We start from the raw sequence: 23,514 nt of genomic DNA on the forward strand, positions 1-23,514 counted from the left end.
GCACTAGCAGGTGCCGCCGCAATAAAAAAGCCAGCCTCCCCATGAACAAATATTAATTAAAAAAATCAATCAATCTGTAGGTCTCCATTCTGGCCCCAGCATCATTCTTCCAATAAAGGCAAACTCAGGGTTTGTCAGTGAATCGTTAACAGGTTAAAAGACCTTTAGATGATGATGATGATGATGATTGTTATTTTTGAAATGTATCAGGCAGTTGGCAGTTGGCTCTTTTCTTCCCACACTCACCACTTTGGAATTGGCATATAAGTGTTGATGGGACCTATGGCCTGAGGGCAAGTCCTCGGCCCTCAAAGCTATTAGGAAACGGCAGAATTGTGTGCAGGGTGGCCTGGGGACTCGTGTTGCACTGTGCATCTCCTCTAGGAAAGCCAAGAAGGCCGTTTATTCTTCGGGGAGTGTTGTTCATCTGGACTTCAGGGGTCCTGTGTGATTCAGTTAACCTCAGAAAGGCAACTTTACCCCTTCCCTCTTTGTTTCCTGTCTCTTCTCTCTAAAGGTTGGTGACCCGTTCTTGAACTGTCCAGCACACCCAAGCTGCTTCCCGCTGGTTCCGTTTCTGCTCCCCCTCATTCCTGCTCCTATTCTCAGACCCCCACAGGCTTTCTCACACTTCTCCCCACTGACCAGTAATGGCCAGTCCCAGTTCTCTGGCTCCGGGCTGCGGTGCCAGGAAATTTGTTTGGTTCTGTGGACACTGTCCCTGAAGACTAGCTTGGGTGCCTGCTGTGGAATTTTAGCCATCACCTGAAGTGAGAATAGGTGCAGGATCTCAGACGGCCGTGATTCCACCCAGCGTTGTGGTGGGACACAGACCTTTGCTCTCAGTTACGAAGTACTTCCGAAGAGGTCTGCCGTGATTCCAATCTCAAAGGTCATTGTAGCTGGGGCTTAAAATTCTGCTCTGTCAGGATTTAGGGGCTGTATCTGAGAATTACTTACAGCAGTGCTTTTTAAACTTCCAAGTATATCAGCTGTGGATGCCTTAAAGCGTCAATTCGGAATCTGTATTTCTAACATGGACCCGAGAAACCGTGCTTTCACACAAGCTCACCTGAGACGCTGATGCTGCTGGTCTGTGTGCGAATCACACTTGAGTAGCAAAACTAGAGTGAGGTGACTTGGGGACTCTTCACAAGTGTCCCATATTTTTCTCGTCGAGACCTGTGGAAACTGCCTTTGGTCTAGAAATGCTCATGTGACTTTTTCGGCCTATAATTTTTCAGAGCTTGTCTCTTCAGCCCAGATCACTAAATATTTGGCTGGTTAGTCATGAAAAAGATGTCTATAGGTTATGTTTTCCTAGTTACGATTGATCTGAAAATGTTAGTGCAGCACCCTGATGACCATGTGTCAGTTACAAATAAAAAATAAGAAAACAACCACTTAGAGAAAGACATTAAGGTAAGTCAGATTACCTCCATACACAATTTGTGGCACCATTCCTTGGCTCAGAGAGGGGATTTATGAACAAGACATGCTGGGAGGGAGGTGGTGGGTATCAAATAAAGAGAACTATGCTTAGCAACTTTTTTTAATCCATCGCTAATGAAAGTTCCCTTTTCCCTCCACTTTGTATGTTTCATTTTCATGCTGACAGAGGGAGAAAAAGTTTAGGCATTCCTCTTTCCCTTCTTGATACAATTTAGACCAATGAATCTTCTTTCTCCAAATCTTTTCCCAGGGCAAAAATCCCCATAAAAAAGATAACAGATCTGAGATGCTGAGAGGTTTCACCCAATTTAGGCCATAGCTCTGCTAAAATACCTGTAAGACACATGTAGCTGGTATTTTTAAAACATATTTTTCCTAGTAGTACAATTGCTGGGCCATAGGGTTGCTCTATTTTCAACTTTTTGAGGAACCTCCATACTGTTTTCCAGAGTGGCTGCACCAGCTGCATTCCCGCCAACAGTGTAGGAGGGTTCCCCTTTCTCCGCATCCTTGCCAACACCTTCATATTCTGAGTGGTTAATTTTAGCCATTCTGACTGGTGTGAAGTGGTATCTCATTGTGGTTTTGATTTGTAGTTCTCTGATGCCGAGTGATGTTGAACATTTTTTCATGTGTCTGTTAGCCATTTTGTAAAAAAGATTTTATTTATTTGACAGACAGAGAACACAAATATGCAGAGGTGGGGGTGGGGAGCAGGCTCCCGCTGAGCAGAGAGGCTGATGCGGGGCTCGATCCCAGGACCCTGGGATCATGACCTGAGCCGAAGGCAGAGACTCCAACCCGCTGAGCCACCCAGGCGCCCCATCCATTTTTATCTTCTTTGGAGAAGTGTCTGTATCTGAGGGTTACAGAAGGGAGAGGAGTGGGGAGATGGAGTAAGAGGGTGTTGGGTATTAAGGAGGGCACATGTGATGATGAGCACTGGGCATTATACACAACTAATGAATCACTGAACACTACATCAAAAACTAATGATGTACTATATGTTGGCTAACTGAACATAACAATAATAATAAAATAAATGAATAAATACATAAAATAATAACCCCACCCCCCCAAAACAAAGTAAACAAACATATTTTTCCATTTAACATGAACTTTCTGGATAATTTCCTAGCATTCATTTTGTTACCCCACCAGAAGGGTTTAGAAATGGATAATACATGAAGTTATAGGCTGAAACAATGGATTGTGAAAGATTCTGACATAAAACTGAGCATTAGGCATCCAGCCCACATACACTGGTCCAGCAGGGTGTGTGTGTGTGTGTGTGTGTGTGTGTGCACACGCACGCTGTTTGGGGTGAGTATGACAGAGAGCTATGGGAGGGCTACAATAGCACCGAATATGTCTGGTGTTTTCATTCCAAAAATCATGCAAATCTTCTGAGCTTCTGTTTTTTCATCCATAAAATGGGACTGGTAAGTGGTAAGGTAGAGTTGTCTGCTTCACATGTTTGTTTAGAAAATCAAATGAGATGATGTGTGTGAATCCAGGCATCAGGACATCCCCCATCCTTCAGCCTTGTGGCCTTATACTTTCTCTCTCTCTTTTTAAAGATTTTATTTATTTATTTGAGAGAGAGAGCACAAGCAGGGGGGAGCAGCAGGCAGAGGGAGAAGCAGGCTCCCTGCTAGGCAGGGAGCCCAATGCGGGACTTGATCCCTGGACCTTGGGATCATGACCTGAACTGAAGGTAGATGCATAACCGCCTGAGCCACCTAGGTGTTCCCCTTACACTCTCTTTAATAGTGAAATGAGATGGGCTCCAGCCCTCATTCCCCAGATGGGAGGAGCCCACGAACTCTTCCCCACCTCCCCAGGAGCTTCAGGCCAACACTGATGGAGAATCTCAACCAACTCACCTCTCTTCTACTTCTCCAGTTCCTTTTACCAGCTGAATTCCTGATTCCCCTCATTTCGTGACTTCTGCGGCTGCTCCTTCATTTCTGTCCCACACCGCCCCTTCCGTTTTGGGTTTTCAAGGCAATGACTTGCACAGAGAGGTGGCCTGCTTTGCTGCTGTAGCTGCTGGGGCAGGTGCTATAGCACAGCTGGTCATAGAAAGGGTTCCGTGCTGCAGTCCCAGCCAAGTACACTTGTATTAAGTAGGAGACGACATTCCTGTTCTTAAAACTCCCTTGGAATTCTTGCCAAACAGAATGCATCACCGGCAATTTTCCTTTTCTTGCATCTCTGCTCTCCAATGATGCTATTAATCATTTCTCAGACTTTCCTGTTCCCACACCCATCCATGTTCCTCAATCTAGCTTGTCTACTCTTTGTCTCTGCCTTGATCTCCCATTCGGTTAAGTCTCAAAAGAAATTCTGTGCCTTCTTGCCTCTTGCCTCAGGCCCACATTAAAACTCATTTAAAACACTTCAAAAGGTACCATGCTCAATCAGAAACATCTTCCTGCACCCCCCTTCCTTCTAGCAAGGTGTTGACCTATAATGGGCTGAACTGTGTAGTTCCAAAATTCATGTTGAAATCCTAACCCCAGTACCTCAGAATGTGATTGTATTTGGAGATAGGGTCTTTAAGAAGGTAATTAAGGTTAAATCGGGTCATTAGGGTGGGCCTTAGTCCATATAGAGTGTTCTCATAAAAAGAAGAGATTAGGACAAAGACACACACCCACACACACACACCAGACCCTGTGAAGACAGAAGAAGAGCCATCTACCTGCCAAGGAGAGAGGCCTCAGAAGGAACCAGTCTTGCTGGTACCTTGATCTTGGGCTTCTAGCCTCCAGAATTATAAGAAAATAAATTCCTGCTGTTTAATCCACCCTGTCCTTCCCACTTTGTTTTGGAAGCCCTAGCAAACTAATGTATGACCAATAGAAATATAACGCAAGCCACATATGTAGTTTAAAATTTTTTAGTAGCCACATCAGCAAAGAAAAAAGAAACAAGTGAAATTCATGATTATAATATATTATAGTTAACCCAATACATGCAAAATATTATCAATATGTAACCAATATAAAAATAATAATTTTTTTTCATAAAAAATTGACATGGATTTTACACTTAATGACATATCCCAGTTTGGGCCAGTCACTTTTCAAATGCTCGACAGATACACATGGCCAGTGGCTGCCGTGTAGGACAGCATAGCTTTAGCAGCACAAAGCACTGCTAACATTTTGAAATTACCACTCCTCATTGATGTGGCTCAGCTGAAACCTTAGGCAGAAGTAGAAAGGAGTAAGTAGTATAAAACATTGCCTTCTTTGTATTGCAAGCTCTACCAACTTTCCCTCAAAAATTCAGGAGGCTGGAGTCAGTGTTTTTAAACATTTTCCCCTCTTCCCATCACAGAGAGATTACCATGAGGGGAAATACGCAAACCAGTTTTCTACACCGGTGGCTCTTTTCAATGCTAATTCAGACTTGCCCAGCCAGGTTTGGCAACCATTAACCTTTATAACCGGTTAAGGACACAGCTGGTTTTGAGTGACCTTTCCTTCTGATCCTCTCATCATTCAAGACCCATTCCGTGATCCTGCCTCTAAGAAGTTCCTGACCACTCCAGGCTGCATCTGCTCTGAATCTCTCTAACACGTGGAGTCTGTGCCATCCTCTCCAGCTTTTAAGTATTTTCCATTTTGCGTCACTTATTGTTTCAAATGCATTTATCTTGTTTTCACAACTAGATTAAGGAACATAAAGTGGCTTAGAGGAAAGTGCACAGGTCTGGGCTTCTTGTGTCCATGTATGCTACCTGCAGGCTGTGTGACCTTAGAGGATGTTCTTAGCTTTTCTGTGCCTCCATAAACTAGGAATTAAACTATGGACTTCACAGTCTTCATGAAGATTAAATCTCAGAAGGTATCCAAAAAGCCCAGCTTTTAGTAGGTTCTCCATCAAAAATAGCTAATGATGTTCCCTTATTATGCCTGATTTATTGAGCACCCACCAAGTGGCAGGCACCACACTCAGTCCTGGAGATACAGCTGAGAACAAGAATAGCTTACTAGTAACTTCTGGGAAAAAGGGACCCGTCTTTACATTTCTGTTTTATTTCTCGTTGCAAAATAGATTTCAGTGTGTATGATAGGAGTTTAAGAAACATTGTTGCTTTGTAACAATAGTCAAAACATAGAAAATACTAGAATCTGTGGTGAGTTCTGTGTGGGTTCGGTACCTGTTGGCTGGGGTAAATGGATTTTTCAATGCTTCTGTGGTTTATTCCTTAGAAGGCATTCTTCAGAGTTTCCTTACTTTGAGTGTCCATATACTGTATTTCAAGTGGTGATTTGACAGCTTGAGATCAGATTTATAGTCCTGTAAGTTTCACTTGAATATCATTCTAGGTTGTTTCAGTGTTTAGTCTGTATTGCCAGTGGGCACTCAAAACACTGAAAATTACATGGAAGGGTTAGGGAACACAGGAAATTTTAGAACAGGAAATCCCTGTAAGTCTAGTTGAGTCTGCAATTGTGCCACCCCATAATTACTTCCCTTTGTAATGCTTATCTCCTTAAAATATATAGTATTTGTATAAATACACATATGCATAGGTACAGTACACACATATTAGCAATCTGAACCTGCATAGCAGTTTGCACTGTAAATTTACCTCTGTTTTTGTAAAGAAATCCCTCTAAAACTTACTTAATACCATGTTCTTTCTGGGCTTAAGTACACAGCCCTTCTTTTTTCTTTCTCTTTGGCTTTTAGTCCTTGCAAATCTCTCTCTATTCTGTTACCCTGGAATTGAGGACATTTTTGGTGAATTCACTTTACATTCCTTTCTTTCTCTTTCTTTCTTTCTCTCTTTTCTCTTTCTTCCTTTCTTTTTTTTTTTTTTTTTTACGGAGGAAAGTAGAGCAACTATGTTTCCACCTTTGTAAATAATTAAGGTCCTTGAGTCCTTGTATCATTCTGGTTGCCCTCTGTTGTACCTTCTTGATTTCAATAATATTCTTTTCATATTAATGCGATCCGTCTTGTAGGACTGCTCTCACTGCATTCCAAATGGAGACTCTCCTCTAGCCCCCTCCATTGTAACGCAATAATTGTTGTTGACCTGCATTCCGTGCCTGTGCAGCCACGAATCCATTTCCTATTCATCAGCTGCTGGAAATTTCCCCTCTTCTTTTTTTCTTTCACGCTATCTTTATCATCCAATGACCCATTAAGCCCCATACTTCAGGGTGATCTGCAGTTCCTTCCTATCTGTCTTTGGTAACAAACAGTTACCTGAAAAAGGCAACTACTTACACTAAAAACCATGCCTGCTGAAGATAGAAATAGGCTCAAGAAGTGTTTGGAGACATTCAGACATGAGAGAGCCCTAATGAACTCATGAGGGAAGTAGGAGGCAAATGGCCAAAGTTTTCTGGGCACCAAGGAAGACCTAGCCGTGCTCAAAGAAGCCTGCCACCATGTTGGTGCCATAGCCAAAAGAGAACACTGCTCCCAACAGACCTATTCTGTGAGCTGCTGTGCTTATTTCCTGTGCCCTTTTCTGATGTACCTGGAGTCTTTAGAATTTTCCCTATGTTTCTACTGCATCCAGTATCTGGTTTCCTTCTTGGATTACTGGAACATTCTTCTTTCTTGACTCAACACACAGTCTCTAGCTACTCCAACTTATTCTGCACATGGTTGCCAAAATAATTTCTCATGCCCGGCACTGAGATTGTGATATACAGTGACTTAATCTTGCAGTGGCCCTTCCAGGCTCTAGTCAAAATAAAACTTCCACTCTTGCTCTTGAAAACCTCACACAACCTGAGCGGGATTTGTTTGTTTGAAATGATCTTATGCCATGTCTCTGCCTCCTTGTCACCCACCTACCTCTACTAGATTTGGCCTTCTTTCTCATATTTGTCTCTTTCTCTCCCTTGCAGTTATCTCAAATATATGTTTTAATGTCTTCCCAACATCTTCTAAATTTCATTTCTCCACTCTTAAAATTCTAAGTAAAGTTCAATTTCTCCTTAAATTTTTGCTTAAATAACTTCACCCAATCACAAACCATTATACCAGTCCTATGATTCTCTTGAATATATTCATGTAATAATGGTAAAATGTAAATGTGTTTAAAGCCTTCATGTTGGAAATAGCCGTATTCCTTTTAGACATATATATTCATTCCAGAAGTGCCAAAGCAACTGGGAATTTGGAGCTGTTTTATCAACTGCAGTCAGCTAATCTGCCAATTTGATCTCAAAAATCAGATAAATCCTAATGACTTGCAATCATTTGGTTAGTACACTGTTCATTTTTTTTCTTTTTCTTTTTTTTTTTTTTTAGTAAATATGAAACTAGTAGAAGCGTCTGGATAGGAAGAGCTTAACATTTTATCCAATGATTCCTAAAAGATTGTGTGTGTGTGTGTGTGTGTGGAGAGAGAGAGGGAGAGAGAGAGAAAGACAGAGACAGAGAGAAAGATGAGAGTAGCAAAATAAGCTGACAAAATTTCGAAGAACATATATAGTTAAGATTCTATTTTATACCATTTAGGCTGTCTTTTGACAAAACTTCTGGATTTCAATGATTTTCTTGTCTTATTGATGACAGACCATTTTATGGGGTTGCTTTACAGCAACCTCCATTACAATATGATGACCCTCATTTAACTACTTTCATGGCTACTCATTCATGATTCGAAGGGTGAAAAATAAAATAACATTTCAATGCCAAATTTTGCATCCCTCTCCTTCCCTCACTCCCATCTTTGGGGGAAAAAATAGAATATTCTCAACCTTGGTGATTTTATGGTAAGAAATGCTTTCATCCTCTACTGGTGTTACAAGTGGTTCCAACCTTTCTGAAGGCATTTTGACAATACATGTCTACATTTGGTATTTCTACTTCCAGAAACCCATCATCAGGCAACTAGAAATATTATAAAAGATTAATAGGCAGTGACATTGGATTGTATATAAATGGTTGGATTACAGTTAGGGTGTTTATGGGACATCATATGATCTTTCTCTGTTACTCTAAGTCATCACTTTGTGGAACTGTGTCCAAAAAACAGAAGTTCCCGTAACTTCCTGTGGTAGGTAGAGACAGGATCACATGCCTTTTTTTTTTTTTTTCAAAATCAGAAAAATTGTCATCTACAGGTAGATACAGAAGAATAAAACTCAACCATTCTCTTACACTATACACAAAGGAAAAACTCTAAATGGATGGAAGACCTCAATGTGAGACAAGAATCCATCAAAGTCTTAGAGAGGAACATAGGCACTAACCTCTTCAACACTGGCCACAGCAACTTCTTTCAAGACATGTCTTGAAAGGCAAAGGAAACAAAAGCAAAAATGAACTTTCAGGACTTCATCAAGATAAAATCTTCTGTACAGCAAAGGAAACAGTCAACAAAACTAAGAGGCAACCATGGAATGGGACAAGATATTTGTAAATGACACTACAAATAAAGGGGTGGTATTCAAGATCTATAAAGAACTTCTCAAACTCAACACCCAAAAAACAAATAATCAAGTCAACAAGTGGGCAGAAGACATGAACAGACACTTCTCCAAAGAAGTGTCTCTAGACATGGCTCTAGACTAAATGACCGTGAAGCTTTCAGGTAGCTCACTATTATGTGAATATCAAGGGGGAAGTAATTGTTGGTTCATATTAGTAAGTGAATTTAAAAGAACAAACAATCCCAAATATCTACCCACACACATTGATTGAAAGATGGAGTTTCCTATAGAAAAATGATGGATCATAAATATAGTATTCTTAAGCAATAGATGCATGCACATGTGGTACTTGTCAGGTGTAATTAAGACAAACATTTCAGGTTCAGGCTCTATTATGTTCTATAGGACATACTAGCTGCTAGGTGCCTTTGGTTATTTCTAATCCAACTTAATTAAAATTAAAATAAAATTTAAAAGGAGCCTGGGTGGCTCAGTCAGTTGAGCTTCTGACTCTTGATCTCAGCTCAGATCTTGATCTCAGAGTTCAAGCCCTGCATTGGACTACACTCCGCGTATGGAGCCCATCTTAAAAAAAAAAAAAAAAATTTTTTTTAATTTAAGCTTTCAGTTCCTAAATCACATCAGTCTCATTTTAAGTGCTCAATTCTTACACGTAGCAGGTGTCAACTGTATTGGACAATGTGGATTATAGAACCTTTCCATCATCACAGAAAGTTCTGTTTGACAGTGACACTCTAGATCAGTTGTTCTCAACTTTTTTATATCTCTAACACATCTGAGATATATAACACAATCCTATTAAAAACAGTGCCCTCCACTCCCCACTGTGCTTTTCTCCCAGTGGGTACCTTCTCCTCAAGGAGGAGAGGATTCATAGAATCTGGGTGAGGGGTAGTTCCAAAAAGTCCCCAGGTTGCTCCCACATGCCTTCTCACACTTCAGTGTCCCACTGAGAATCACTGTTCCTGAAAGCTTGTAGAGCTGTCATTCTCGTCCTTGGCTGCACATTGGAATCACCTGGGGAGTTTTAAAACGGCTGATGCCTGGGTCCCACACCCAGAAATTCTGTCTTAATTGAGAATTGGGATTCTTAAAGGCTTCCCAGGGGATTCTAGTGGGCAGCCAAGATAGAAAAACCACTGTTATAGGGATTAGTATTTGGTAATTAACAGATTATCACTTGGTTGGTCCCATTAGGAAATATGAATAAGGAATGATATTTTACTTCCAAGAACATCTTACAATGGCTTCACTCAAAACTTCTTTTTAGAATAAATACCATTCATAGTTACTTTGACTCAGAGGTTACCAGCAAACAAAATTTATGACTTGATTATCCCAAATGATTGTTAAAATAAGTGAATTTTCAATGACTTCCTGTCTGTCTTAGAATCCCTTCGTCTTTGCTTTAATCTCCGCTGTCTAGCCATATTACAAGCCTTCAGTTCCTTTGACTTGCCATGTTCTCTCTTGCTGCTAGGACTTCACACAAATGGTTTGCTCTCCCATAACACGTGATGCTTTTTCTCTAACCCCCTTCCCCACTGCTGCCATCATCCTACCCCTTCACTTGGCCTTCAAGTCTCACTCCAAACCTCACTTCCTCAGGGGAGACTCCTCTTATTTTTCTGATTCAGACAAGATTATTGGACAGAGACTTGCAATAATGCTCTCTAAACATTCTTGTTGCTCCTCCGTATTTCTTAGCCCCCTATAGTTACGTAGAGTGACTTTTTGCTGCTCAGTGAAAGGAGAGTGGAAGAGGCACATAGCAATTCCATGAGCAGGGAAAGCTCATGTCTGATTCCCTCTTCTCCTCTGTGAAGATACATAACATCCTAGACAGTAGAATCTTGGTCAACCTGAAGGTGGAGTGCAAACCTCTATGTTGAATAGAGAGCACAGGGAAGAAAGAAACTTTTGTTGGGTTGAGTTTGGGTGCTTACTCTATTACTAACAGCATATCCTAACTTAACATGCCTAACACAGACACATCCCCCTCCTATGTGCTCCTCTGCAACTTGTGTTGACTCTTTACAGCCTTTATCAGATCTCTAACAACTCTTAAGGCAGCTGTTTCCTTTTAGACCATTGGGTCCATATGGGCAAGAATGAAACTGTTGTATTCATTGTTGAATCCCCATCGCTCAGTTGGGAGTTGACAAATCAGTTGAGCAAGACATATCTGATGAATGAATGAATGAATGAATGAATGAATAAGAGAGACAGAGATGAGAGCTAGTTACCTCTTATTCTCTGTCAGTGTGTGCAGATCACTCTTATTAATCGTACATTGGCAAAACCCACTATTATGATAATTATAGAGAATATAAGGTTGAGATATTACTTAGGAGGATAAATTCAAGGAGCAGGAGCTAGAATGAAACTTGGACACCATCTGATTCAGGGTGCCCCTAAGTCAGATCAAAAGAACATTTACATTGAAGGAACCCAGGGATGTCTTTGAAAATTAGGTAGTACAATGAATGGATTCAGCTGAAGGGGCCTCTGCCATTCAGGAATGCCATTCATCACCATGGTGGGAAATGGAGGTCTGAGAATCAAACATGAGCCTTCACTGGCTTATGAAATTTCTACATATTGTTTCCACTTATCTAAGCCAGAGAGAATCCAAAATTCTGATGGTGGGGTCTGGATATTTGCATCTTGAGCAAGAACCTCAGGGGATCTTCATGCACGAGTATTTTAGGACCACTAACCTAGTTCAGCCAATTGGGAAAGGCAGGAAAATGCAATTACATTGCCATCTTTCTTGTTCCATGGGGGCTTCTGATGCGTACTGATGGCACCTTCATGAAATCATTCCAGGGACTTCTTCCACCACTGATCCATATGTAGCCCCCTTCCACATGGTGGTGCAGAAACTCTTCACAGCTGGACAGCAGAATGGCTAAGAGCATCCCTCTGGAGTCAGACTCTCTGTTTTTCTATTCTGGTCCTACCACTTCCTTGATGCCTCAACTGAAGCTAGTTGTTTACCCTCTCTGTGCCTCAGTTTAGTCATCTGTAAAATGGGGATAATAACCTAATCTATTTTATAGGAATATTTTGCAGATTGAGTGAGATCACACATAAAGCCCCTGGTACATAATATGTACTCAGTATGTATTAGCTATTATTTGTTATTATTGTTCTGAGTCCTGTACTTTTTCTAGTACTTTGGAATACTTACATGTATTACTGCTTTGAGGAGATTTATAGTAGAGGTGTCTGTTCATGGGAAATATAATTAGACCCTCAGTGTAAATAAATTCATAGTACTGAACTGGCCTTTATCAGATTATCTTTAATGATACATGTGGACCCTGCTTAAGTAACCCCAGTATATAAAAATGCAGATTTACACAGAAGACAAATTAATAGGTTATTATTCACTTTATAAATACAATTCTTCCTTTTTTAAGAAAAGGTTTCAATTTGAATAAAAAATTCCTGCAGTACCTTTAAAATAATCAGTAATATACCAAAAAAAGGAGTTTTTATGCAATTTTTAGAGATCTGTTTATTGTACACATGAAAACATTTCTTTTCATGTGTTTCCCTCCCAAGGCTGCCTTGTGTGGGAGTGTAACACAGCTCTCACTGTTTATCAGCAAAATATTAGGGCTCCAGGCGACTGGTTGGTATTTTACTCGGAGGTAAGAATTTAGAAAGGACATCGAGATTTCGAATCACAGAGGTGTTTGCAATAGAAAGGAACATCACTTCCAATCATTCTCAAATGCCCACACATGGACGGGAACAAGTCTGGAACAAAGTTTTCACTGGTTTATGGTAAAATGAGAAACATAAGGATAAAAGTGAGGAAGTTTCCTTAAAAGTAAGTTCCTTCCATTCTCCAGAATAGATCACATTCTTGGTCCTAAATCAAGTCTCAACCGGTATCAAAAGATTGGGATCATTCCCTGCATATTTTCAGACCACAATGCTCTAAAGCTAGAACTCAATCACAAGAGGAAATTTGGAAAGAACCCAAATACATGGAGACTAAACAGCATCCTTCTAAAGAATGAATGGGTCAACCAGGAAATTAAAGAAGAATTGAAAAAATTTATGGAAACAAATGATAATGAAAACACAATGGTTCAGAATCTGTGGGACACAACAAAGGTAGTCCTGAGAGGAAAATATATAGCGGTACAAGCCTTTCTTAAGAAACAAGAAAGGTCTCAGGTACACAACCTAACCCTACACCTAAAGGAGCTGGAGAAAGAACAAGAAAGAAACCCTAAACCCAGCAGGAGAAGAGAAATCATAAAGATCAGAGCAGAAATCAATGAAATAGAAACCAAAAAAACAATAGAACAAATCAACGAAACGAGGAGCTGGTTCTTTGAAAGAATTAATAAGATTGATAAACCCCTGGCCAGACTTATCAAAAAGAAAAGAGAAAGGACCCAAATAAATAAAATCATGAATGAAAGAGGAGAGATCACAATGAACACCAAAGAAATACAGACAATTATAAGAACATACTATGAGCAACTCTACGCCAACAAATTTGACAATCTGGAAGAAATGGATGCATTCCTAGAGACATATAAACTACCACAACTGAACCAGGAAGAAATGGAAAGCCTGAACAGACCCATAACCAGTAAGGAGATTGAAACAGTCATCAAAAATCTCCAAACAAACAAAAGCCCAGGGCCAGACGGCTTCCCGGGGGAATTCTACCAAACATTTAAAGAAGAACTAATTCCTATTCTCTTGAAACTGTTCCAAACAATAGCAATAGAAGGAAAACTTCCAAACTCATTTTATGAGGCCAGCATCACCTTGATCCCAAAACCAGACAAGGATCCCAACAAAAAAGAGAACTACAGACCAATATCCTTGATGAACACAGATGCAAAAATTCTCGCCAAAATACTAGCCAATAGGATTCAACAGTACATTAAAAGGATTATTCACCACGACCAAGTGGGATTTATTCCAGGGCTGCAAGGCTGGTTCAACATCCGCAAATCAATCAATGTGATACAACACATTAATAAAAGAAAGAACAAGAATCATATGATATTCTCCATAGATGCTGAAAAAGCATTTGACAAAGTACAGCATCCCTTCCTGATCAAAACTCTTCAAAGTGTAGGGATAGACGGCACATACCTCAATATTATCAAAGCCATCTATGAAAAACCCACCGCAAATATCATTCTCAATGGAGAAAAACTGAAAGCTTTTCCGCTAAGGTCAGGAACACGGCAGGGATGTCCGTTATCACCACTGCTATTCAACATAGTACTAGAAGTCCTAGCCTCAGCAATCAGACAACAAAAGGAAATTAAAGGCATCCAAATCGGCAAAGAAGAAGTCAAACTATCACTCTTCACAGATGATATGATACTCTATGTGGAAAACCCAAAAGACTCCACTCCAAAACTGCTAGAACTTGTACAGGAATTCAGTAAAGTGTCAGGATATAAAATCAATGCACAGAAATCAGTTGCATTTCTCTACACCAACAACAAGACAGAAGAAAGAGAAATTAAGGAGTCCATCCCATTTACAATTGCACCCAAAACTATAAGATACCTAGGAATAAACCTAACCAAAGAGACTAAGAATCTATACACAGAAAACTATAAAGTACTCATGAAAGAAATTGAGGAAGACACAGAGAAATGGAAAAATGTTCCATGCTCCTGGATTGGAAGAATAAATATTGTGAAAATGTCTATGCTACCTAAAGCAATCTACACATTTAATGCAATTCCTATCAAAGTACCATCCATTTTTTTCAAAGAAATGGAACAAATAATCCTAAAATTTATATGGAACCAGAAAAGACCTTGAATAACCAAAGGAATATTGAAAAAGGAAGCCAAAGTTGGTAGCATCACAATTCCGGACTTCAAGCTCTCTTACAAAGCTGTCATCATCAAGACAGCATGGTACTGGCACAAAAACAGACACATAGATCAATGGAACAGAATAGAGAGCCCAGAAATAGACCCTCAACTCTATGGTCAACTCATCTTTGACAAAGCAGGAAAGAATGTCCAATGGAAAAAAGACAGCCTCTTCAATAAATGGTGTTGGGAAAATTGGACAGCCACATGCAGAAAAATGAAATTGGATCATTTCCTTACACCACACATGAAAATAGACTCAAAATGGATGAAGGATCTCAATGTGAGAAAGGAATCCATCAAAATCCTTGAGGAGAACACAGGCAGCAACCTCTTCGACCTCAGCCGCAGCAACATCTTCCTAGGAACATCACCAAAGGCAAGGGAAGCAAGGGCAAAAATGAACTTTTGGGATTTTATCAAGATCAAAAGCTTTTGCACAGCAAAGGAAACAGTTAACAAAACCAAAAGACAACTGCCAGAATGGGAGAAGATATTTGCAAATGACATATCAGATAAAGGGCTAGTGTCCAAAATCTATAAAGAACTTAGCAAACTCAACACCCAAAGAACAAATAATCCAATCAAGAAATGGGCAGAGGACATGAACAGACATTTCTGCAAAGAAGACATCCAGATGGCCAACAGACACATGAAAAAGTGCTCCACATCACTCGGCATCAGGGAAATACAAATCAAAACCACCATGAGATATCACCTCACACCAGTCAGAATGGCTAAAATTAACAAGTCAGGAAATGACAGATGCTGGCGAGGATGCGGAGAAAGGGGAACCCTCCTACACTGTTGGTGGGAATGCAAGCTGGTGCAACCACTCTGGAAAACAGCATGGAGGTTCCTCAAAATGTTGAAAATAGAACTACCCTATGACCCTGCAATTGCACTGCTGGGTATTTACCCTAAAGATACAAACATAGTGATCCGAAGGGGCACATGTACCCGAATGTTTATAGCAGCAATGTCTACAATAGCCAAACTATGGAAAGAACCTAGATGTCCATCTACAGACGAATGGATAAAGAAGATGTGGTATATATACACAATGGAATACTACGCAGCCATCAAAAGAAATGAAATCTTGCCATTTGCGACGACGTGGATGGAACTAGAGGGTATCATGCTTAGCGAAATAAGTCAATCGGAGAAAGACAACTATCATATGATCTCCCTGATATGAGGGAGAGGAGATGCAACATGGGGGGTTGAGGGGGTAGGAGAAGAGTAAATGAAACAAGATGGGATTGGGAGGGAGACAAACCATAAGTGACTCTTAATCTCACAAAACAAACTGAGGGTTGATGGGGGGAGGGGGTTGGGAGAGGGGGGTTTGGTTATGGATATTGGGGAGGGTATGTGCTATGGTGAGTGCTGTGAAGTGTGTAAACCTGGCGATTCACAGACCTGTACCCCTGGGGATAAAAATATATGTTTATAAAGCTGTAAAAAAAAAAAAAAAAAAAAGAAAGGATGAATACCCAAGTTTTGTAGCAACATGGACGGGACTGGAAGAGATTATGCTGAGTGAAATAAGTCAAACAGAGAGAGTCAATTATCATATGGTTTCACTTATTTGTGGAGCATAACAAATAGCATGGAGGACAAGGGGAGATGGAGAGGAGAAGGGAGTTGAGGGAAATTGGAAGGGGAGGTGAACCATGAGAGACTATGGACTCTGAAAAACGATCTGAGAATTTTGAAGGGGTGGGGAGTGGGAGGTTGGGGGCACCAGGTGGTGGGTATTGTAGAGGGCACGGATTGCATGGAGCACTGGGTGTGGTGCAAAAATAATGAATACTGTTATGCTGAAAAAAATAAAAAAATAAAAAAAAGTAAGTTCCTTCAAATTGAAGGACTGCTTTTTATTTGATGCTAGGTCTTCTTGTTCAGAGGTTTCCAATTTCCCATCTCTTATGAAATACTAGCTATAATTAGGACTATTTCTGTTGTCCTTATAGGATAAAACAAAAAAGTTGGCCCCTTCTACATTGGACCCTACATCAGTTTTTTATATTTCATTTTAAAAGTTCAAGAGAGATGGGACACCTGGGTGATTCAGTCAACTAAGTGTCTGCCTTCCATTCAAGTCATGATCTAAGTGTCATTGGATGGAGACCCAGGCATGCTCCCTGCTTCTCCCTCTTCCCCTGCCCCTCCACCCCAGTCCAAATAAATAAATAAAATCTTAAGAAAAAAAAATGTTCAAGAGAGACTAAAATTCAATCGCACTCTTAAAGGAGACCTCAAGGATCAGAGAAAATATGTGACCCATACAAGAATGCACAGTGAGCATAGAAGCCAGGATTGGAACCCTGTTCTCCAGATACTTTCTGCTGCTTAAGACACTTCTTTAGATTGTCTTTCAGTTTCCATCCTTTCAGCTTGCCCTTTCTGAGCCATCTCATTCTGATAAGATTTATATTTATATCCTATTGCTAGAGATTTGCTCCTAATGTGTAACAGCATTTCTTTTTATATGCCTTTACCTTTTTGGGTCCCTTTTATAAACATAAACTTGTTTATTTAGTACTTAATTGGATTGTTAGGACTAAGTGGTTATGTATTCATTTATTATAATATAATGATCTATTAAAACTTGGTTTTTTTTTTTAATGAATAGTATGGAGTTTGCACTTTTTTTCCCACCTCTAAAATAATCCCTCATACTGAGAATCCATGGAGGGAGCTAAGGGAAATTATAAATGATTAAATGAGACATTGATGCTCATATGAAGGTGTTTGAAATGCAGTTGTTTGTTTCTTGAAATATGGCCCACCCTCTTCTTTTTTGTGTGAAAGGTAGAAAATTGGGTAGACTAAAAATTAAAGCAAATCTCTGTTCACTAGGTTTTCATGAAGCATGGATTTCACCCTTTAATGCTGCATGAGATTCAGCGCAAGGCATGCCCTAACTCTTGTACAGGCTGCCATTCCTCCCGCCTCCCCTCCCCTCCCCTTCTTTCCCCTCCCTCCCTTTCTTTCTTTTTTTCTTTCTTTCTTTCAGAAAATTTGAAACATCCCTGAGAGGAATGTTTTCTTTCTTTCTTTCTTTCTTTCTTTCTTTCTTTCTTTCTTTCTTTCTTTCTTTCTTTCTTTCTTTCTTTCTTTCTCTTTCTTTCTTTCTTTCTTTCTTTCTTTCTTTCTTTCTTTCTTTCAGAAAATTTGAAACATCCCTGAGAGTGAATCTCATATAGAGAAATTCTGGGGGAAAATATTCCTGCGGTATGTTGGGGGAAGAAGCCACCATCAACTAGTCACGATCAGGAAAACAAAAGAATTTCTCACAGAACTCTCTTTGTGCGACCAGCTGCAGTTGGATTATTCTACCTGCCTGGGCAGGCTTGACATCCTCTCTGCAATATCTTCCTGAGCCCCTGAACCAGCTGGAGGTCAGTGGTCCAGCTCGAGTTTCATGAAAGAGCTCCTGGCCCCTCCATGGTGCTGCTCTTTTGGTTTTTTACTATTCATCCTCTCTGGTTTTGATTTTCCTCTTTTTCCCCTTTCAGGGTGAAAAAAATCTTTTCAAAGGGCTCTTTCCAATTTCTAGTAATCATTGGTGTAGCTATGAAGATTTTTACTTTAAATGTTTTTCTATGTCCATCATGTGTTCGTACCTTTCTCATTTACACGCTCCTGTTGGTTTTATTCCAATGCTACGTGCAAGAGTGTGTGTGTACACATGAATGGTCAATTGTATGTATGTATGATATATACATATGTATATCTATGCTTCATATGTATTTGTTTCCATGCTCTATGTGTCTGTATACATCTGTGCAACAGAGAAATTAAAAAATATGGAATTAATAAAAAATATTATTTAAAATCCCATGCATCTTACTTAGAGGAAAAGCCTTAGTAAACTTTCTAAATCAATACATTTATATATAGACAGAAGATAGGTAGATAGATAGATAGATAAGAAAAAAGACTTAATTAACAAGTGAAAAAGGAGGGAAACATCCTGTGGAAAATAATACATAATAAACCAGAGAAGCAGACAGTATCGTGTACACAACCTACTATTAGCCATCATGTATTTATACATACTATATGCTTTCCTAGCCAACATAACTCACCTCATGGGTTGAAATTATTAGCATCTTTTCTGGATATAGTGAGTCGTCCTGTTCTCCTGTGGCTAATGAATGGCAGAGAGGGGTGCATGCTATAAATCATAAACTACAAATATATGTGTATATATCCCAGTAGCAGGCAGTCCTATTGGAGCATGACTTTTTCTCTCTCTCTTTCTCTTTCTTTCAATCTCCCTCCTCCTCCTTCTTTGTCTTCTTCTTTGAAAAATGCCTCTTTTATTACTTAGGGCAGGCTCTGAACACTCACACTTTTTTGTTGCACACCCTGCCCTCAGAGACAGCACATTCACGTTCTCTTTGCTGCAACATTGGAGGACTGCCTGGAGGTGACAGACCTCCCTGATGAACTTCCAGGGACGGAGCCCTTGAGAGTGGTCTGGATAAAGCCATAGGACAACTAGAGTGGTTCCTAAGAAAACCCAAATCAAACAACAACAACAAAAACACAGCAAGATTCCTTCCCTCTTATTTTTCTTGCAAGAGAAAGAAAGGCAGTGAGAATAGGTTGATATTTGATGAGTTGGTTCTATTCAGAGGAGTGCTATCATTTTAATGTCCTTTTTTTTTTTTTGAAAATGCACCCAGTCTCTGAATTCCCATTAATGCAAAGTTCAGATAAAGCTGATGAAAAGCACCTGCCATCTTGATAGTTGCCATGGCAGATGGTGCCAGCCTTTATGCTTTTATCGGTATTAGTATCAGAGCACACTTTGTGTTCCAGGCTGAGATAAAACTCATTGAAGCTGTACCTGGAAGAGGCACAGCTACACCGCAGGCCTCGCTGCTCGACGTCTTGACAGAGCTGCCTGCATGAAAGCCATGCTTGACATATCCTTGTAGTTCATTAGTTCATCAGTACTGACGATATTTTGCAAACTTGGGGGACGGCGGGGCGGGTTTTGAAAGAGCTGCTTTAGCTGTTGCCACTTTTTCTTGCCACTCGTCCCCTTGGAATGTGTGGAGGAAACATGTCACCAGTGGCCATTTTTGCCACCCCGCTGACCTTGGGAAGTGCCGTGGGGTGGGGGGACTTTCAATGTCAACCTTGGGAACCTAAGAGCAGTAGGAAAGAGAAGGAGCTCTTGGAAGACTTTGAGCTGAGTGTGGCCCAGGCCCTGGAGGGGTGCCTGCAGCTCCTTTTCAGCAAGTGCATTCGGACACTGCGATGCTCACCTCTCTTTCTGGATCTCTCTGTCATAGCTGCTGCTGCCACATGCCACATTTTGGGAATGTAGAGCTGAAACCCTGTACCATCTCACACACTTGGCCTCAATCCAGGTTCTGCAGCCATCCTGTAGGATGGCCCAATGGACACTTGTTTATTCCAAATGTCCCAAAGGTGTGACTTCAGAGAGTTAAACCTGTTCCACTAGCTCTTCATTGTACATTTCCAAACATATTGACAGATTCTCCCCCCACCTCTTGCTTCCTCTCTTTAGTTACTTGTGAGGTTATTTTTGATAATATTGTTGCCTGATAAATAGAAGGGTTGTGGGATCTTAAGTTATTATGCAAGTGTTAGCTATACAGCCTGGTACACCATTTGGCTGGTGCATGGGCGGGGGGGGGGGGGAGAAGAATAGTAACAAAGAGGAGGAGGGCAAGGAGTTATTTTAAATTAAAGTATGCATATGTATCTATATGACATTAATAATAAGGGTTGGGAGCCATTAGCGTTGGCTGCACTGGCTTTTTGGGCACTTCCAAGAACACTTTAAAAGAATTTTTTAAACAAAGACACAAAACGGACTTTCTTATTTTTCATCTCTTGTTTGAGGAGAATCAGATTCAGAGCCCAGGCTCAAATACAGCCTCCACCATATGCTAACTGTGTGATTTGGGGACACCTACTTGACATCTCTATAGCTTGTTTTCCTTATTTAAGAGAAGTAGATTATAGTCCCATTTATCTCCTAGAGTAACCATGAGGATTAAATAAGATCAGGTGTATAAAGCAAAGGGATAGAAATGCCCAATAATAAATACCAGTGATTACTACTACTATTCTCTCCGTCACTTCCCCATTTCACAGCACTGAAATGGCTTCAAAAGGGGATACATGTCATTAAAACCTACCTCACCACTGGCATCTACCTGGGTGGGGCACTTGAATTCTAAGCATTCTGCAGCTGTGGTTTCAGCTCAACTCCACGTCAGAGTCAAGCATGCCTTTTTAACTGCCTCCCCTGAATGGTGGACATCACACAGCCCGACTCTTGCTTCAGGCACTGGGTTGGACATGTGAAGGTCTGTCATCAGTTCCCATCTACCATCATTCTAGAATTCTGTGGTTTACAATGGGCTGTCACTGGAAGGGAAAGAAGGAACATCGTTATTTCTGCAACACCAGTTCTCAATCTGGTGCAATGCTCATGCCTACTTCTCCCAGGCTCTGTTATTGCCCCAGAGGAAGGTGAAAAGAAAATGCATACTTTCAGGACTCTGTTCAATCATTAATATAATGTTACATTTGAAAATGGAATGATACATTTTCTTTCTTCATGTTTAAATGAATATAATTTTTATACAGTAAAATGAACTTCTTAGTGTATAGTTCAGCAAGACTTGACAAACACATATAATTATATAACCATCTCCCTAATAAAGATATAGAATAGTTTTATCATTCTAAGAAAATTTCCCCATGTCTTCTTTGCAGATATCCTGGCCCCCACACTCATTCTCTGGCAATCACTTATCTGTTGCCTGTCTCTAAAGTTTTTTTTTCCTTTTCAAGAGTGTCATATACATGGAATACTACAACATGTAGTAGACCTTGGGGTATGTGTACTTCATTTACTTCAATGTATTTGAGATCTACCCTGTTGTGTGTACATAGTAATTTATGCCTTATTATTAAATAGTATTCCATTGTATAGATAGATCATAGTATAGAACATTACAGATGTATCCATTACATGTTATGTAACACTTGGGATGTTTCCAGTTTTGAGCTCTGAAAGATAAGACTTCGCTAAACATTCACGAACATGTTTTTGTGCGAATATAAACTTTTACTTCACTTGGTTAAATACTACGTGATCTGACTGCTGAGTCATATGGTAAGGGTATGGTTATCTTTATGAGAAGTGGCCAAACCCTTTTCCAAGTGGCTGTACCATTTTGCATTCCCACCATCAATGAACGAAAGTTCCAGCAGCTCCGTGTCCTTGTCAGCACTTGGTATTGTCCGATTTTCTTTATTTTTCCATTTTAGCCTTTCTAGCAAATATACAGGGGTATGTCATTATGGTTTTAACTTGTATTTCTTCAGTGAATAATTATGTTCAGCATATTTTCACGTGTTTATTTGCCATTTATACATTTTGATGAAGTTTCTGTTCAAATGTTTTGCCCATTTTTTTTGAATTGGGTTTTTTTCTTAATATTCAGTTTTGAGTGTTGTTGTTATTGTTGTTTAATATATCCTGGATATAAGTCCTTAATAGTTGACCATATATATGGGTCTATTTCTGCATTTTTCAAGTCTGTTCTATTGATCTATATGTTCTATTCTATCTATTTAATACTGCACAGTTTTGATTGCTATAGCTTTTGGGTAAGACTTAAATCTGATAGTGTGAGTCCTTCAAACTTGTTCTTCTTGTTCAAAAAATATTACTACATAGTGTAAAGCATCAATACACTTCCCAGTTACTATACATCAAGCATATACACTTCTCTGGGGACAATTGCCTTCTCCACCCTGGGGATTTTAGGAACACTCCAGGGGATATTTATGTGTATGAAAACAACGAGAAAGACTGATAAGAATGCCCAAAGACCTAAACACTGCTGAGACCTCTAATCAAATAAAAGGCCCTATTAAGATCTAGCTAACCTACATTTTTAAAAACTCACCTTTATTTTTTTGTGGGTACCTGCTCATAAATTTAATTCAGAAAATTCTAAGCCCTTCGGGTTGCTGCTTTAAGTTCAACCATAAACAAAACATGACCAGCCCCTATGGCTCACCATTACCTGGAACTTACTATGAAACGCTTGCCTTGGGTAACACTCCATTGCTTACAGAGTTCTTTTATGTACATAGTTCCATTAAGTCCTCACAACCAACCTTGGAACAGATCTTCCTGTCCCCATTCTATGGGTAAGGAATCTTCAGAGAGTTCAAATCACTGACTCATTGTTATTGGCAGAAAGTGTCCTCGAGTTAGGACTCTACCTGAGTGCTTACACCAAGTCCTCTGAATCTCTGCTGCAGTACATCCTGACTTTAGGTAAAGTTCAGAGAGTCCTAGGTCAATGGCATCTGGCCCAGGATATCCTGAAGGGCAATAGGATGTTATTAAAACAAAACAAAACCAACCAACCAACCAACCAAACAAACAAACAAACAAACAAAAAAAGCCTTGTTGCCAAATTCAGCCAGAATCAAATCTGTTTGTGGAGAGTGTTGGCTTTAATTATCAGCTGCCCTTCGGGGGTCAGGTTCCACTGTGCCAAGCTTGAATTCAATCCTACAGATTTGATTGGGTTAAGGACAGATAGGGACTGCTATTTTAAAAGGGTGTGAAACCTGGGAAATTCTCTTACCCCCTAAAACTTGTCTCCTCCATTAGGCTGAGTACAAATACCACTGGTTCAATTTTTTTGTGGTCATTGTATTAGTAA

Source organism: Lutra lutra, chromosome 1, assembly GCF_902655055.1.
Source record: "Lutra lutra chromosome 1, mLutLut1.2, whole genome shotgun sequence".
Lineage (NCBI taxonomy): Eukaryota > Metazoa > Chordata > Mammalia > Carnivora > Mustelidae > Lutra > Lutra lutra.